Below are 19,477 nucleotides of genomic sequence, written 5' to 3'. Positions count from 1 at the left end.
GTCCAGATTCACCCTCCAACAGAGTGTGGTGTGTTCTGTTCTCCCCTGCGCCGACTCCTGACCCACCGGGTGGTCACCTTCAGAGTTCCCTGATCCTTCCTGCTGCTCTTCCGCTGTAGCAGTCCATCACACATTCTCTCTTTAAAAAATGTTTTATCTGGGAGTTGGGCAGTAGCGCAGCAGGTTAAGCACACGTAGTGTGAAGTGCAAGGACCGGCATAAGGATCCCAGTTCGAGCCCTGGATTCCCCTAGTGGAGTCGCTTCACAGACGGTGAAGCAGGTCTGCCAGTGTCTGTCTTTATCTGCCCCTTCTCTCTTCCCCTCCTCTCTCCATTTCTCTCTGTTCTATCCAACAACAACAGCAATGGCAACAATAACAACAACAATAAGGGCAACAGCTAGGGCAACAAAATGGGGATATATATGAATAATATACTAACAATATCAGCTTGAGCAGCCTAATCATTCAACACATACAGGGAAAACAAATGTTTAGTGAATAATCTAGACAACTCATATGTTAAACTGCACTGTGTTAAAAGCCTGTTCTCCATAGCTTACTGTATGCTAGAAACAGCCTGAACTGGTGTTTTGCTGCCGTCTTGTGGACATACAACAGATTGCACCTGAATACCAATGTATTCTTCAGACATTAATAAAATATATGTGGGGACTAGGAGGTGGAACACTGGGTAAAAAAGACACCACACCATCTGTAAAGTTGCAGAATCAAATCCCTGGCTCCCAACTGTAAGGGAGAACATTCCCAAGCATAGAAGCAGCACTGCAGGTATCTCCCTTCTCTCCTCTCACTATACCTGTCCCTTAGCTCCCAATGTCTCTGACTCTATAAAAATAATAAATAAATAAATAAACTGCATTCATTTAAAGTGAAACAGAGCAAGAGCAGGGTCTTTATTGCTGGGGCTTAGTACTGGCACTACAGATCCACTGCTCTCTAGGGCCAATTTTTTCCTTTTTTTTTTTTTTTTTACATGAGTCCATCATAGACAAAGAGAAATTGAGAGGGGAGGAGAAAATAAACATCTTCAGACCAGCTTCACTGCCTGTAAAGCATCATTGATGTAGGTGGTGTGTGGGGATTTGAACCAGGGTCCTTGCACAAGTCTTGTCATGAGTCATTTTAGTTGAAGTCACAAAGAATATTTCTGTATCTCCTTAGAAAGGAAAGGAAGAGTAGGCTATGATGATGGAGGAACGAGTAAGGTATATACAGATATGCCATGTTTTTTTCATGTTATCATATATTATTTATTTATCTATTTATTATTTTTTTGCCTCCAGGGTTATTGCTGGGGCTTGGTGCCTGCACTACAAATCCACTACTTCTTTGGCTATTTTTTATCCTTTTTGGATAGATCATTAATTGAAAGGGGAGAGGAATATATATATATATATATATATATATATATATATATATATGGAGAGAGAGAGAGAGAGGGAGAGATGGAAAGATAGACACATGCAGACCTGCTTCCTGCTTGTGACACATCCCCCATACAGGTGGGGAGCTGGAGCTCAAATTGAGATCCTTGGTGGGTCCTTGCACTTAGCCTGTTGTGCCACTGCCTGGTCCCATTATTTATATTAATGTAGTCTATAAAACTGGAGGTTGACTATCAATTAAAATGGGAAATACAAGTGTATTACTTAATTTTTTTCTAGACATGGCAATGGGGGTATTCTCTAGAGGGTTCTCTGGGCACAGAGACTAGATCTTATTCAGTACTTTTCTCAAAAGGGTTGAATGGAGAGGCGAGGGAGTAGGGGAAGATCCGGAGCTAGGGCTTAGGTGCGGGAACTGTCCCAGGTACTTAGTTTATATTCTCTCAGTTAATCCCTATGTGGACTATACTCTTTGAAATCAAATCGAAAGCAAGAGGGAGGTGGGGCTACAGAGCAGCAGCAGTTGTGTTTGTCTCTCCTCTCCTCTCCTGGGTCAACTAGGAATACCAAAGGAGACCACCTGGGACTGCAACAAGACAGGACTAGAACGACTTCAGGAACCCACCAAATCACCGGTGAGTGCAAACACGTGTGGCTCGTGGACAGAGAGGAGCCCAGGGTTAGTGATAGTCTGGAAGTTTACCAGTTGAGAGACACCACCTCCAGTCTATTTCACCAACAAAAAGACAGATGAAGGGAGGAAAGGACTTCCCTAAGACTCACCAAATACAGCTGTGAGTCTCCATTGCCACTGCCCTCAGAATCTGGAGCAGCAGCAGGGAGGCCCTGTGCTGACACCAGGTGACAGAGAACTAACCAGGAAACTCAGGAGAAGATCTATACCTCTGTGGCCTAGCAGTGGGGCTGTGAGAGTCTCTTTGCATAACCACTGGATTATCTCTGCCCACCCTGCTTTACCTCTTGGTCAGAAGTCAGTAATCAAGCTAAGTAGCCTATTTATAGTTTACAAGCCATCAGGTTCCCATATCATACAGGGAAGAAAAATAACAAAAGAGGCTTTTAACCCACTGAGCTCTTAAGCCACTGAGCTCCAACTCAGGGATTAAAATACTATTGAAACCACTGTCAATTTCCACAACTGTGAACTCTTTAATTACCTTACTTAGACACAAGTCAATCCAGGAAAGAGTGGTCAGTAATTTGAAAAGTACTGAGAGAGGGACCTCATAACATAATATATAAAATGGTTCAACCAACAAGAACAAATAATGGAGAAATGAACCAGGAGAGGAGTCCAGCTAAAAGCCACTCAAAGATTGAAGCACAAAATAATGAGGCCAACATCCAAACACTAGTTAAGGAAATAATCACAGGAGTGAGTAAAGAGTTTGAAAGAGTAGCACAGAGGGTTAAGCGCATGTGCACAAAGTGCAAGGACCGGCATAAGGATCCTGGTTCGAGCCCCTGGCTCCCCACCAGCAGGAGAATTGCTTCTTAGGCGGTGAAGCAGGTTTGCAGGTGTCTATCTTTCTCTCCCCCACTCTGTCTTCCCCTCCTCTCTACTTTTCTCTATGTCCTATCTAACAATGAGGACATCATCATTATCAACAACAATAATAACTACAACAACAATGAAAAACAACAAAGGTAACAAAAGGGAAAATAAATATAAAAAAATAGAAAAATAAAAAAAGAGTTTGAAAGAATTGTCATCAGAAATGCAGAAACAACAAATGAGACTCTGGAAGAAAACACCAGTTATCTCAAGGTTATTAGAGAGTTGAAAGCTGAAATAGCTGAGCTAAGAACACAACTAGCTGAACAAGCTAAAACAGTATCAGAACAGGGTAACAAAATAGATGAACTCTAGAAAACAGTAGAGGGGAGAGAGAATAGAATCAATGAGGCTGAAGACAGAATTAGCAAAATCGAGGATGAATTAGAGACAACTAAAAAGAAGTAAGAGATCTCAAAAATAGATTAAGAGATACTGAAAACAACAACAGAGACCTATGGGATAAATTCAGAAGAAATAATATACACATTATTGGCTTACCAGAGGAATAAAGAGAGGGAGGGGAAGAAAGCATTCTTTAGGATATAATAGCTGAGAACTTCTCTAGTCTAGACAACATCAAAGACATACAGGTTCAAGAATCCCAGAGGGTCCCAAACAGAATTAATCCAGATTTAAAGACACCAAGACACATACTATTTAGAATGGAAAGAATAAGGATAAAGAAAGGATCTTGAAGGCTGCAGGAGAAAAACAAAGAGTCACCTACAGAGGAAAACCCATAAGATTAGCATCTGACTTCTCCAAACAGGCCAGAAGAGAATAGCAAGATATCTATCAAGTGCTCAATGGGAATGGCTTTCAACCAAGACTACCGTATCCTGATAGACTGTCAATCAGACTAGAAGGAGGCATAAAAACATCAGACAAGCAACAGTTGAAAGAATCAACTATCACCAAGCCTGCCTTGAAAGAAGTTCTGAAAGGTCTCCTATAAACAGTCATACCACCATAAATAGGCCATATATCAGAATACTCTAAAAGTCTACAAGAATGGCATTCAAATATCTTCAATCTTTGATATCACCTATTAAAAGACACAGAGTAGGAAGATGGATCAGAAAACACAACCCAACAATATGCTGCCTATAGAAAACCCACCTAAATCAACAAGACAAACACAGACTCAAAGTGAAAGGATGGAAAACTATCATCATACAAGCCAATGGCCCACAAAAAAGGGCAGGAACAGCTATTCTCATATCTGACACAATAGACTTTAAAATAGATAATATTAAAAAAGATAGGAATGGACACTACTTAATGCTCAGAGGATCAGTCAATCAAGAGGACTTAACAATTATTAACATCTATGCACCCAATGAGAAGCCATGTAAATACATCAAACATCTACTGAAAGAGCTACAGCAATATATTAACAGCAACACAGTCATAGTAGGGACTTCAACACCCCACTCTCTCAACTGGACAGGCCATCCAGGCAGAAAATCAATGAAGACATGAGGGAGCTAAATGAAGAGATAGATAAACTAGAACTATTGGACATTTTCAGAGTCATTAATGCCAAGAAAATGGAATACACATTTTACTCAAGTCCACATGGGTCATTCTCAAGGACAGACCATATGTTATGCCACAAAGACAACATCAGCAAATTCAAGAGCACTGAAATCATCCTAAGCATCTTCTCAGACAACAGTGGGATTAAAATAACAGTTAACAATTAACAAATGATTAGTGATAGTCCCAAAATGTGGAAGCTCAACAGTACACTACTTAACAACTACTGTGCCGGGCTAGCTTCACGGGTGGGAGTCAGATGACCAGGGACTCATGGCTGAGCTGTACGCAGTATCTCTTTATTCATGTGGAATGCAGCACAATCTAAGCCAAGCTAAACTAAACTAAACTAAACTTCACAATCCTGTCCTTATATATATACTTGCCAAGTAGGGTGTAAATAGGATGTGACGTAGAGAGGGTGGAGCGAAAAGAGATTGGTGCAAATCAGGGTGTACTACAAGAGGGGGCAGAGCAAAAAGACATCATGAACCAGTGGGGATCCAATGCCCTTGAGGGAGGGTGGTGCTTAGTTAACAGTGGTTCTTCTTCTAGCGTTTGCCCTTCTTCCGTAGCCAGTCAACAACGTCAGGTTGAGCCTGATGTAAAGTTTCGAGACCTCCTTTGAATCTGGAGAGGTGGCAGTCGTTGACTATGTGGGTCATATAGTCTGTCTGTAGCCGCAGGGGCAGTTCGGGTCGTGTCTGGCTCCCCAGCGATGGAACATAGCGGCGCACCGGCCATGGCCTGTTCGATAGCGATTGAGGAGGGCCCAATCATAACGTGCTAGGTCAAAGCCGGGTTGAAACTTGCAGGGGTCTGTGATGAGGTGTTTGTTCTTGACCTCAGCTGACTGCCAACTCTGTTTCCAAGAGTCTGGAACAGAGAAGTTTAGTGTAGGCGTAGGAGACCAGATTGGATGACGAGGCGTCAAGTGTTGAACAGGGTGGGCGAAGATAATGCGTTTGGCAAAGGACAGCCCCCTCAACATTAAGTTGGAGGACTCGAAGAGCAGGACTAACAGCTTGAAAGCTGTCGGGAGCTGCTTGTTGCTGGCTTTGAAAGTGACTGGGATCCATGTGGATTCAGTCGGCTAGGATGGATCGTCAGTTTCCCCAATGAATGGGTACTCACGGGATGCACCACGGGAAGGTCGATCCAATGCATCCCAACAGTGGTTTATGTAAATACAATACAATGTTAAGCAGGGGTGATTAAACCAATGAAACAGAAGGGGTTTTAGAAGCAGAATTAGAAGCATACCAACACGACTGGGTCAAAGAGTAAATAAAGGAAGAAATCAAAATGTTTTGAGAGTTCAATGAAAATGAAGGCACAAGCTATCAAAGTATTTGGGACACAGATAGGCAGTACTGAGAGGGAAGTTCATGGTCATACAATCACATACTAGGAAACAAGAAAAAGCACAAATAAATAGCCTGAAGCACGTCTTAAAGACCTAGAAGAAGAACAATGGAACCCTAAAGCAACCAGAAGGACAGAAATAACTAAAGTTAGGGAAGAAATAAATAACAGTGAAAATAAGAAAACCACACAAAAGATCAATGAAAATAAATGTTGGTTCTTTGAAAGAGTGAACAAAATTGAAAAATCTTTAACCAGACTCACAAAACAAAAAAGGGAGAAGAAATAAATCAGATAATAAATGACAGAGGAGATATCACCAAAGACACCACAGAAATTCAACATATCATGTCAGACTTCTATGAACAACTATATGCCAACTATATGCCACAAGCTAGATAAGCTGGAAGAAATGGACGATTTCCTAGATACCTACCAACTTCCAAAATTAAATAAAGAGGAACTAGATAACATGAACAGGCCCATCACAGCTAATGAAACCTTCCCAAATAAAAATAAAAATAATCCTGGACCATATAGTTTTACAAATGAATTGTATAAAACCTTCAAAGAAGAACTAATACCTCTACTTTTAAAAGTCTTCCAGAAGATTGAAGACACAGGAATACTCCCTTCCAGCTTCTATGAAGCCAACGTTCCTCTGTTACCCAAAGCAGACAGGGACACAACCAAAAAAGATAACTACAGTCCAGTATCTCTGATGAACATAGATGCTAAAGTATTGAACAAAACTCTAGCCAACTGGATACAGCAGTATATTAAAAGAATTCTTCATCATCACTACGTGGGGTTTATCCCAGGCATGCAAGGTTGGTTTAATATATGTAAATCAATCAATGTGATCCACCACACCAATAAAAGCAAGACCAAAAACTACATGGTCATATCAATAGATGCAGAAAAGCCTTTGACAAAATACAACATCCCCTTATGATCAAAACACTACAAAAAATGGAAATAGATGGAAAATTCCTCAAGATAGTGGAGTCTATATATTGTAAACCTACAGCCAACATCATACTCAATGGTGAAAAACTGGAAACATTTTCTCCCAGATCAGATACTAGATAGGGATGCCCACTATCACCATTACTATTGGCAAACGCTAGAAGAAGAAGACCATTACTATTCAACATAGTGTTGGTAGTTCTTGCCGTAGCAATCAGGCAGGAACAAAGAATTAAAGGGATACAGATTGGAAGAGAAGAAGTCAAACTCTCCCTACTTGCAGATGCCATGATATTATACATAGAAAAACCTAAGGAATCCAGCAAGAAGCTTTTGGAAATCATCAGGCAATACAGTAAGGTGTCAGGCAACAAAATTAACATTCAAAAGTCAGTGGCATTCCTCTATACAAACACTAAGTTAGCAGAAGTTGAAATCCAGAAATCAATTCCTTTTACTACAGCAACAAAAACAATCAAATACCTAGGAGTAAACCTAACCAAAGAAGTGAAAGACTTGGATACTGAAAATTATGAGTCACTACTCAAGGAAATTAAAAAAGACACAAAGAAGTGGAAAGATATTCCATGTTCATGGGCTGGCAGAATTAACATAATCAAAATGAATATACTACCCAGAGCCATCTACAAATTTAATGCTATCCCCATCAAGATCCCAAGCACATTTTTTAGGAGAATAGAACAAATGCTACAAATGTTTATCTGGAACCAGAAAAGACCTAGAATTGCCAAAACAATCTTGAGAAGAAAGAGCAGAACCGGAGGTATCACACTCCCAGATCTCAAATTGTATTATAGGGCTGTTGTCATCAAAACTGCTTGGTACTGGAACATGAATAGACACACTGACCAGTGGAATAGAATTGAAAGCCTAGAAGTAAGCCCCCACACCTATGGACATCTAATATTTGACAAAGGTGCCCAGACTATTAAATGGGGAAAGCAGAGCCTCTTCAACAAACGGCATTGGAAACAATGGGTTGAAACATGCAGAAGAATGAAACTGAACCACTATATTTCACCAAATACAAAAGTAAATTCCAAGTGGATCAAGGACATGGATGTTAGACAAGAAACTTTCAGATACTTAGAGGAAAATATTGGCAGAACTCTTTTCCGCATAAATTTTAAAGACATCTTCAATGAAACGAATCCAGTTACAAAGAAGACTAAGGCAAGCATAAACATATGGGACTACAACAAATTAAAAAGCTTCTGTACAGCAAAAGAAACCACTACACAAACCAAGAGACCCCTCACAGAATGGGAGAAGATCTTTACATGCCTTACATCAGACAAGAGGCTAATAACCAAAATATATAAAGAGCTTGCCAAACTCAACCACAAGAAAACAAATGACCCCATCCAAAAATGGGGAGAGGTCATGGACAGAATATTTACCAGAGAAGAGATCCAAAAGGTCGAGAAACACATGAAAAAATGCTCCAAGTCTTTGATTATCAGAAAATTGCAAATAAAAACAACAATGAGATACCACTTCACTCCTGTGAGAATGCCATACATCAGAAAAGAGAACAGTGACAAATGTCGGAGAGGGTGTGGGGTCAAAGGAAACCTCCTTCACTGCTGGTGGGAATATAAATTGGTCCAACCTCTTTGGAGAACAGTCTGGAGAACTCTCAGAAGACTAGAAATGGACCTATCCTATGATCCTGCAATTCCTCTCCTGGGGATATATCCTAAGGAACCCAACACATCCATCCAAAAAGATCTGTGTACACATATGTTCTTGGCAGCACAATTTGTAATAGCCAAAACCTGGAAGCAACCCAGGTGTCCAACAACAGATGAGTGGCTGAGCAGTGGAATACTACTCAGCTATGAAAAATGGTGACTTCACCATTTTCAGCTGATCTTGGATGTTCCTTGAAAAATTCATGTTAAGTGAAGTACGTCGGAAACAGAAGGATGAATATGGGATGATCTCACTCTCAGGCAGAAGTTGAAAAACAAGATCAGAAAAGAAAACAGAAGTAGAACCTGAAATGGAATTGGCATCTTGCACCAAAGTAAAAGGCTCTGGGGTGGGTGGGGGTGGAGTTTACAGGTCCAAGAAGGATGACAGAGGACCTAGTGGGGGTTGTACTGTTATATGGAAAAGTGGGAAATGTTATGCATGTACAAACTATTGTATTTACTTCGAATGTAGAACATTAATTCCCCATAAAGAAATTAAAAAAAAGAAAAAGGGTTGGATAGAATGGAGTCAGAGACCTGGTTTCCAAGATAAAAACTACCCAGAAAGTCTAGGAATTGTTTCTTACTACAGTTAATTAGTCACTGGAGAAAGTATTACCTTGTTATCTTTAGAGCTATAATCACCCAAATATGTTATTCCCATGACTCTTACAAATAAACTCCAAGCAAAGCCCTTTGGGAATGTTCATACCGACATACCCAGAAAATATAATTAACATATTGAGGACTAGTTTCCAGAGGACATTCAGGGTATGTTTCTTGTTTGCAGTCCCTATCCATAGACCAAGTATTTTCCATTTCGAGAGGAAATGCCACAGTTCTTTTGGGGCAGGGGCTGGGTCATTTCTTGAAGATGGTGCTCTCTTCTCTCTTGGCGGCTCATGTCAGGACAAGTCTGTCCTTGGTGCTTCCTGCTGAGGACATACTTATATACTAAGGAAGGAGCTGATTTTAAAAACTCCAGTGTATGAAGTACAATGTTATTTATTAACTAGGGAAACGTCTGACAATGGAGTAATTATTTTTTTATTGCCACCAGGGTTATTGCTATGAACCCACCGCTCTCAGTAGCCATTTTTTCCTTTCTATTTCATTTGATAGAACAGAGAAATTGAGAGGGGGAGTGAGAGCTTCACAGCTCATGAAGCATCCCCCTTTGGATGGGGAGTTGAGGGCTTGAACCAGCTTCCTCACACATTATAATATGTGCAAACAAGTGGGTTCTCCACCAGTTGGCCCCAAAAGTTTACTGATTTTATAAGTGTTTCATTGACTGGTCATGATATTTCTTTTTAAATCAAAGTGCTTCTCAGTTCTGATTTATGGGAGTCAACCTGGGTCCCCAGCATCTCAAGCAGCAAAGTCTTCTGCACAGTCACGCCCCTGCGGGAGAGCTTTGAGCGACCCCATACCAGAAAATCCTGTGCAGGTTTTTAATTGAAGTACATTGATAATCAAATCGGTGCTAAAAGAACTTTCTTAATGAGGCAGCATTGGTGAAAATTCTCATGTCTCAAGCCCTCAAGCCATTCTGGTATGGAGAGGCAATTCAGGAATATTTATCAGAGGAAGCCTATATATGATATAAAGTTCTAACTAGTAGAGATGAAAGCAGTTGTTACTTAATCTGTCCTGCTGTGTGTTGATGAAGTTCAAAACTGAGCCCCAATTGCAGGGACTTCACAGAATCACAAGTACAGCTGTGCCTGGCCATGTTGTGACTCAGGGCAGTTTGTGTCAGCAATGACTGTGTAGGACAACACCCTCTCTGACCTTCCAACTATTGGCTGGTTTCTTTGGAGAGTCAGTTTCACTGTGTGAGTCGGTGTGGTCCCAGCCTGCCCTCCTTTTCACTTTGTACTTGTTCTGCCCACATGTCTCTGCAGAGAAAATGCCAGGTAAGGAAATGTTGAGTGTAACAGGAAAGCTTTATTAGAAACTAGGACACTGACTTGAACTGTCAACCTCTCCTAACGTCTTAACTCAAGAGGGCACTGTGTGTTCAATCCAGAAGGAAAGATTCCCAAGAAGGCAGAGAATAAACTCATTAGAAGGTCACAACTCAGTGTGAAATTAGTAAGAAGTGAACTGAGGGTGGAAAAGAGACATGAATCAGATGACAGAACAGATTTTCTTTTATTGCTATTTACAGAGAAAACTAACAAAAGAGGTAGAGAAGTGATCAGATCCTTAACTTGAAAAGGAAATGAGTAGATATTTAACTGGGATGGATGATGAGGGAGAGGCTGAGGGAGGTTGGGCTCTTAGTTCACAAGTTGAGTTTGAAATAACAGTGTGAAATGAGAGTCAAAAGATGAAGTCCACATCCTCAAAGGGAAATAAAGGTTAGGGGGAAGATGAGCAGAGGGTTGTGGACTCCAATTCCATCAGGACCTGGAAACAGAAGAGGAAAAGGAAGGACACTCATAAGCAGTAGGTGTGGCTAAGAAAGCAAGAAAAGGCAGGACCATAAAAATGGGCAAACGGGGTCGGGCGGTGGGCAGTGGGTTAAGCGCAAGTGGCGCAAAGCGCAGGGACCGGCGTAAGGATCCCGGTTCGAGCCCCCAGCTCCCCACCTGAAGGGGAGTCGCTTCACGGGCAGTGAAGCAGGTCTGCAGGTGTCTATCTTTCTCTCCCCCTCTCTCTCTGTCTTCCCCTCCTCTCTCCATTTCTCTCTGTCCTATCCAACAACAAAGCAACGTCAACAATGGCAATAATAACCGCAACGAGACTGCAACAACTAGGGCAACAAAAAGGGAGAAAAATGGCCTCCAGGAGCAGTGGATTCATGGTGCAGGCACCGAGCCCAGCAATAACCCTGGAGGAAAAAAAAATGGGCAAATAGATATAAGTATAGATACAATAGAAATCATAGTCGACCCTTATTCCCAATGAAGGGAATAGGGACACAGAGCTCTGGTGATGGGAAAGGTGTGGAATTATATTCCTGTTATCTTATAATTTTGTAAATTGACATTAAATCAGTATTAAAAATTTAATAAAGGTGAAATCCTTGGCTGTATTAATAGGAAAAGAGAAGATTTAAATTTATTTAAATTGGCATCCTTTTTAATGGTCAAATTATATTGGAAGAGTGAATTGGGTGTTGTTTGGTTTAAAAAGGAGATGGCAACATTGCATAGACCTTGCAAGTGTGGGGCACCGAGTTTGATCTTGACCACAGAGTACCAGAGTAATGCACTGGTGAGATGTCTTTTTCTTGCTAATAAAGAATCAATACTGGGAGCCAGGCTGTAGCACACCAGGTTAAGTGCACATAGTGTGAAGTGTAGGAAGTGCCAGGATCTCAGTTCAAGCCTCTGGTTCCCCAAGCAGTGAAGCAGGTCTGCAGGTGTCTATATTTTTCTCTCCTTCTCTATCTTCCCCTCCTATCACAATTTATCTTTGTCCTGACTAATAAAAAAAAAACTGGCTGCAGGAGCAGTGGATTTGTAGTGCAGGCACCGAGCCTCAGAGATAACCCTGGAGACAAAAAAAAAAAAAATCAATAGTTTAAGTAATCTAAAATGGATGAGAGGTAGTGACATATTTAGAAGGAAAAACACAAAAGAGACAAGAATGAATGTTCTGGTGATCAATTCAGATTATTTTTAGCTTTTGAAATGGTCTTCCAGTTCTCCTCAGTTTTCATTTCTGCTCCCACCAGTGGTTAGACTGACCTTGTTCAGTGGAAGTCCCCACTTTTGATCCAACACAGCCTCCATCCTGCTGCCCTGGCTACTTGTTCCTAAGTTCACGGTGCATGAACAGGTGTGATCATGAGAGAGCTGACTGACACCCATTGCAGGGTCATAGGGCAGCTCCATTTCTAGCTGAGTAAATATTTTTGTTTGAATTTAGAAGATGTAAGAATGGGGTATCTGAATCACTTTAGAAATAGTAATACCAGAGAGAGAAAGAGAGAGAAATAAATAGAGATAGAGAGAGAAAGAGAGAGAGAGAGAGAGATGCAGAGGCAGAGAGAGACTGAGAGAGCGAGAGAGAATGTGTGGAGTCTCACTAAGAATGACCCCATTTTCTGAAAGAAAGCCACACTCTCAGTTCCAGGGGCAACCAACACTGACTGCAGTCTGTCCTGGGATGGGGCACAGTATATGAAAATATATTCAGATGTGCATATATTTGTATAAATATGACATCAATGAATGTACCTCTACTTCTTTCTCACAATTTGACAAAACTCTAGAAGTCTGATATTTAATAAGTCTATATAGCTCATAATTTTATATTTATCATGCCATAAAGAGACATTTATTTAATAATAATTATTTAAATAAATAATTATCTGTTTTAAAATTTTCCACTAATATGTATTATTTAAATCATGCTGGTTAATTAGAAATGGAAAAAATGTAAAATCTTTATTAGATCAAAATGTTCTTATTTTTAGGTATGATGAATGCCAGTCATTTGGAAACACTTTTTTTTTTCTCCAGGAACTGAGAAAGGGGAGATGTGGTAGAATGAGACAAATTTATCTGACTTCTTCTTGGAAGGGCTCTTTGATGACTCAACCACCCACATCTTTCTCTTCTCTTTCATCATGGTGGTCTTCTTTGTTGGGGTGAGTAGCAACACACTCACCATCCTTCTCATCTGTGCTGACCCCAGACTTCACACCCCCATGTACTTCCTGCTCAGCCAGCTCTCCCTCATGGACCTGATGCATGTCAATACCACCATCCCCAAGATGGCTGCCAACTACCTCTCTGGCAGGAAGTCCATCTCCTTTGTGGGCTGTGCAATCCAGCACTTCTTTTATTTGCTTCTGGGTAGTGCTGAGTGTGCTCTTCTGGCTCTGATGTCCTATGACCGCTATGTGGCCATCTGCAACCCACTGCGCTACTCTGTCCTCATGAACAGAAGGGTGACACTCATGATGGCTGCTATTTCGTGGTTGGCAGGATTCACAAACTCTATAGTTCACACACCCATTTTGATGCACTTCCCTTTCTGTGCATCTCGAAAAATCAACCACTTCTACTGTGAGCTTCCAGCTGTCGTGAAGTTAGTCTGTGGAGATGTCACTGTTTATGAATCTGCAGTTTACATCAGCAGCATCCTCCTTCTCCTTGTCCCTATCCTCCTGGTCTCTGCATCCTATGCCTTCATCCTCCACAGTGTCATTCAGATGCGATCTGCTGGGAGTAAGAGAAATGCCTTTGCCACTTGTAGCTCTCACCTCACTGTGGTTTTCCTCTGGTTTGGTGCCTGCATCTTCTCATATATGAGGCCCAGGTCCCAGCGCACCCCACTGCAGGACAAAGTTGGTGCTCTGTTCTATAGCATCATCACCCCCTCCCTGAATCCTCTGATCTACACTCTGCGGAATAAGGATGTGGCCAAGGCTGTGAGGAGAGTGCTGGGGAGAGACAGCATCACTCACTGACTGCACTTACAGTAGCTCCGAGTGACAGTAGACTGGGGTAAGCTCCTTCTGATGGGCTGTAAATCCATGTGATATTTCAAGGATCCAGATCATTGATGTTCTTTGGTAATGCAAATAAAATAAAGTGGTTAACATCCATTCCAGTACTGCGACTTGGACTCATGCATCTCAGCACCAGAGAGTATTCTGGAAGTCTACTCATGTTGTCATTTCAAAGATATCACCTACTAGGTGGCTTCATAAACAATGTTTCCAGCTTGGGAGGCTAGGAAGTCCTAGAGCAAAGTGACGGTGGATTCCATACCCAGGGGAGGCCCCTTTTCTAGTTCATAGCTATCTTCTCACTTGGTGGAAGGAAATCGAGAGCTCTCTGGACGCTCTTGCAGTCAGTGGTCCTGTTAATGTTCTCATCACTTCTCTGGGCCTTCCATTTCTAACCACTACAACTAGAATCAGGTTATAAAACATGACTTCTGGGGTGACACAAGCATACCGTCTATGTAAAATATTTCATTTTTAAGTTATAAAATTAGATTAAATTTAAAACTAATCTTTTAGGTGACTAGGGAGATAGCATAGTGGTTCTGCAAAAAAACTTTCATTCCTGAGGCTCTGAGCTCCCAGACTTAATCCTGAGCACCAGCATAAACCAAAGCTGAGCAGTACTTTGGTCTCTCTCTCTGTATTGTTCTCTATTAAAATAAGATAAATGGTTTTATAACGTCTATTTATGCATTTATTGATTGATTAATGAAAGAGAGGCATGGATACAGAGCGAGAGAGACCAGAGATCTGCCCAGCTCTGGAATGATGGTGGTATTGGGGGTTGAACCTGGGACTTCACAGCTTCAGGCAGGGAGTATTTTACAGAGCCTTGATGCTGTCTCCCCAGCCACAGAATATATATATTTAAATCAAGTAATCTGTGAGGCCTGCAAAACAACTCACCAGGTTAAACCCTGGCATATACCAAACCGGAAGAAAATTTAGTGCTGTGGTGCCTTTTTCTCTCTTTAAAGATTTTATTTATTTATTAATGAGAAAGGAGGAGAGGACTAGAGTTGGAGTATTGCAACAAAGTAAACGACTATGGGGTGGGGGGGGGGAGAGTACAGGTCCAAAAAGGATGACAAGCGGACCTAGTGGGGGTTGTATTGTTATGTGGAAAACTGAGAAATGTTATGCATGTACAAACTTGTATTTACTGTTTAATGTAAAACATTAATCCCCCAATAAATAAATAAAAAATAAAATAATAATAAAAAATAAAGGAGAAGAAGGGAGGGAGGGAGGGAAGGAGGGAGAGAGAAAGAAAGAGAGAGAGAGAGGGACAGAGAGAGAGAGAGGGAGAGAGAGAGAGAGAGAGAACCAGACATCACTCTGGTACATATGCTGTGGGGATTGAACTCAGGACTTCATGCTTGAGAGTCCAATGCTTTATCTGCTGCACAATCTCCTGGGTCAGTCTCTCTCTCTGCCCTCTCTTACTTTAAATTATTTATTTTATTTGATAGAACAGAGAGAAACTGACAGGGAAAGAAAGATAGAGGGAGACAGAAACAGAGAGACACCTGCAACACTGCTTCACCACTTGTGAAGCTTTTACCCTGAAGTTGGGGACTGGGGCTGTGAACCTGGATTTTTATGCATAGTAATATGTGCACTTAACCAGGTGCACCACCACTTGACCTGCCTCTTTCTTTGCTAGCTGGAAAAGTCTAGAGAATTGATGCCCCAGTGATGGAAAAAAAAAAAAAGAAGACAAACCAAAATCCTCATTAAGACAGAAATACAAGGGGGCCAGGTGGTAGCACAGTGGGCTAAATACATATGGTGTGAAGTGCAAGGTGGGTGTAAGGGTCCCAGTTCAAGTCCCAGGCACCCTACCTGCAGGGGGGTCGCTTCACAGGCGGTGAAGCAGGTCTGCAGGTGTCTATTTTTCTCTCCTCCTCTCTCATTTTCTCTCTGTCCTATCCAACAATAACAATAACAATAATAATAAGGGCAACAAAAATGGAAAAAAAATGGCCTTCAGGAGCAGTGGATTCGTAATGCAGGCACCAAGCCCCAGTGATAACCCTGGAGGCCAAAGGAAAAGAAAAGTGTGGCCAGGTGTTGGCACACTTGGTTGAGTGCACACTTTACAGTGCCTCGGCCTCGCGTGAGCTTAATGTGCAGCTTGGCAATACGAGAATCCGGCATGAAGCCCAGCCAGTCTATCTTGGCGTTACTCTCGATCACACTCTGTCATTTCACGAACATCTCATAAAAACTGCAGCAAAGGTGGGCGCGAGGAATAACATCATCGCAAGACTGGCCAGCTCCTCATGGGGCACGAGCGCTTCCACACTACGATCATCATCTCTGGCATTATGCTATTCCACTGCAGAATACTGTGCCCCAGTATGGTTCCCTAGCCCCCATGTCCACTTGGTCGATTCCAAATTATATTCCTCCATGAGGATAATTTCTGGAACCATCCGTTCCACCCTGGATCCATGGCTGCCAGTTCTTAGCAACATCGCCCCGCCAGATATTCGTCGGGATGTGGCATCATCTAAATTCATTTCCCACGTCTACGCTAGACCGGACCTGCCAATATACGCGGGTATCTTCGCCACCCTGTCCAACGCTTGACGTCTCGTCACCCAATCTGGTCCCCTATGCCTACACTGAACTTCTCTGTTCCAGTCTCTTGGAAACAGAGTTGGCAGTCAGCTGAGGTAAAAAACAAACACCTCATCACAGACCCCTGCAAGCGTCAACCCGGCTTTGACCTAGCACGTTATGATTGGGCCCTCCTCAATCGCTATCGAACAGGCCATGGCCGGTGCGCCGCTATGTTCCATCGCTGGGGAGCCAGAGACGACCCAAACTGCCCCTGCGGCTCCAGACAGACTATATGACCCACATAGTCAACGACTGCCACCTCTCCAGATTCAAAGGAGGTCTCGAAACTTTACATCAGGCTCAACCTGACGCTGCTGACTGGCTACGGAAGAAGGGCAAACGCTAGAAGAAGAAGTGCACAAGGACTTAGGTTCAAACTCTTGGTCTCCACTGCAGTGGGGAAGCTTCACAAGTGGTTGCAGGGGTGTGTGTCCCTCTGTATCTCCTCCTTTCCTCTGAACTTTTTTGTTTTCTTTCCAAAAAAGGAATATATATATTCCAAACCCTATGGGGTTACTGGGAGTATAATAAAAATGAGAAAGTGCTCTGACTAAACTTGTGGAAATCTAACATTAAGAGGTTAAGGGGACTGGGGAGATAGCATAGTGGTTCTGCAAATTACTCTCCTGCCTGAGGCCCAGAGGTTCAGGTTCAATCCCCAGTACTCCTGCCTGAGGCCCAGAGGTTCAGGTTCAATCCCCAGCCATAAGCTAGAGCGCAGGAGTTGGCTGCCTGAGGCTCCAAGTTCAATCCCCACATCATGTATGAGAGTAGTGCATATACATAGATACACATGGTTTTCTATGCAAAAAGGTGTCAAAACATTTCCAACAACCCAATATAGATACAGATGTGTATGTTCATATATACATATGTAAAACATATATATTCTCTCCATTTGAAACTTGCTGTCATCTTTAAATAAATAAAAATAATGAATTCATCTTTTTTAAAATTTTCACTTTTTCAAAATATTTATTTATTCCCTTATTGTTGCCCTTGTTTTTTATTGTTGTAGTTATTATTGATGTCATTGTTGTTGGATAGGACAGAGAGAAATGGAGAGAGGAGGGGAAGACAAAGAGGGGGAGAGAAAGATAGACACCTGCAGACCTGCTTCACCTCCTATGAAGTGACTCCCCTGCAGGTGGGGAGCCGGGGGCTCGAACCGGGATCCTTACTCTGGTCCTTGTGCTCTGCACCACGTGCACTTAACCTGCTGAACTACCGCCTGACTCCCAATGAATTCATCTTTAAATAAATAAAACTCATCTTTAAAAAGAAATTAGGTGGGTTGGGTGGTGGAGCACCTGGTTTAATGCACAGGTTATAGTGTACAAGGACGCGAGTTCGAGCCCCTGGTCCCCACCTGCAGGGGGAAAGCTTCGCAAGTGGTGAAGCAGGGCTGCAGGTGTCTCTCTGTCTTTCTCCCTCTACCTCCCTCTTCCCTCTCATTTTCTGGCTGTCTCTATCCAATAAATAAAAATAACTTAAAAAACCTTAAAGAAATTAGGGGGCTGCGTAGTTGGGTGCACACATTACCATGTGCAAGGACTGGAGTTCAAGCCCCTGCTCTCCACCTGCAGGGCGGATGCTTTATGAGTAGTGAAGCAGAGCTTCAAGTCTCTCTCTCTACCCCCTTCTCCCTTTCTGCCTCTCATGCTCCCCTTCCAGTTCCACTCTGTGCTGAAAAAGAAAAAGGCTGTTGGGAGTGGTACAGGCAACTGTGATGAAGGCAGCTGTGGGGACAACAAAAAACAACAATAATATACATATTTTTACATTTAAAAGATGTTAAGGTGTGACAAATTTCAAACAATGGAGACTAGAAAAAGAAGGAATAATGAACTGAAAGTTAAGCAAGTCAAGTATCCAGAGAGTTCAGTGAAAAAAAAAGTACTCTGGGGGTTGTATTATTATGTGGAAAACTGAGAAATGTTATGTATGTACAAACTACTGTATTTACTGGCGACTGTAAAACATTAATCCTCCAGTAAAGGAAAAAAATGTTTAAAAAAAGAAAAAAAAGTACTTCCAAAAGGAAAGTATATTGGGGCCAGGCAGTAGTACACCTGGCTAAGTGCTCACATTACAGTGTGCAAGGACCCAGGTTCAAGTGCCTGGCCACCTGCAGGGGCAAAGCTTCATGAGTTGGTGAAGTAGTGCTTCAGCTCTCTCTCTCCCTCTCTCTCTCTCTCTCTCTTTACCCCCATATCAATTTCACTCTGTCTCTAATAATAAATAAATAATATTTTAAAAATTTAAAAAAGGAAAGTATAATTTTAACTCTGTCAAAGGCTTATGGGGATTCTGGGAAATAAATCAGTAGGACACAAACTTTACCATGATCAAGAACCTTGTTCAACCCCCAAATTATCACAATGCAATACTATACAAAGGGAAGCTTCAGGAAAAGTAGTGTGATACAATGATGTCTCTCCTCTCTGCCTGGCTCTCTCTCTCTTTCTCTCTCTCTGTTTCTGTCTCTCTCTCTCTCTCAAAAAATCTGGGGGAAGTAAAGTGTCTTCCAGGAGTACTAGAATAATACAGTTGAAAACCTTGGAGTGGGAGAGAAAAAATGACTGTGGGGTAAAATGACATACGGCCATCTGCACAGAAAGTTACACAAACTACTTAAATATATTAGAGAGATAATAAAAAGAGTCACAACACACTCTTAACAAACACCTATCCTAAGGGCAGGGATAAGACACTGTGTACATCTACAAAATACTATCTTATACATCATTATGTCCCCAATAGAGAGATTAAAAAATAAACATGAGAAGAAGTGTTGC

General features: G+C 41.8%; 1 pseudogene; it reads left to right on the top strand.

The window, feature by feature from the left end:
* Window positions 1-13,073: 13,073 nt before the first annotated feature.
* On the top strand, window positions 13,074-14,009 carry LOC103128025 (olfactory receptor 2AE1-like; annotated as a pseudogene).
* The last annotated feature ends 5,468 nt before the right edge of the window (window positions 14,010-19,477 follow it).

Source organism: Erinaceus europaeus, chromosome 15 (genome assembly GCF_950295315.1).
Source record: "Erinaceus europaeus chromosome 15, mEriEur2.1, whole genome shotgun sequence".
NCBI classification, from domain to species: domain Eukaryota; kingdom Metazoa; phylum Chordata; class Mammalia; order Eulipotyphla; family Erinaceidae; genus Erinaceus; species Erinaceus europaeus.
Note: the sequence above shows the minus strand (reverse complement) of the source record. Positions and strands in the feature narration are given on the sequence as shown.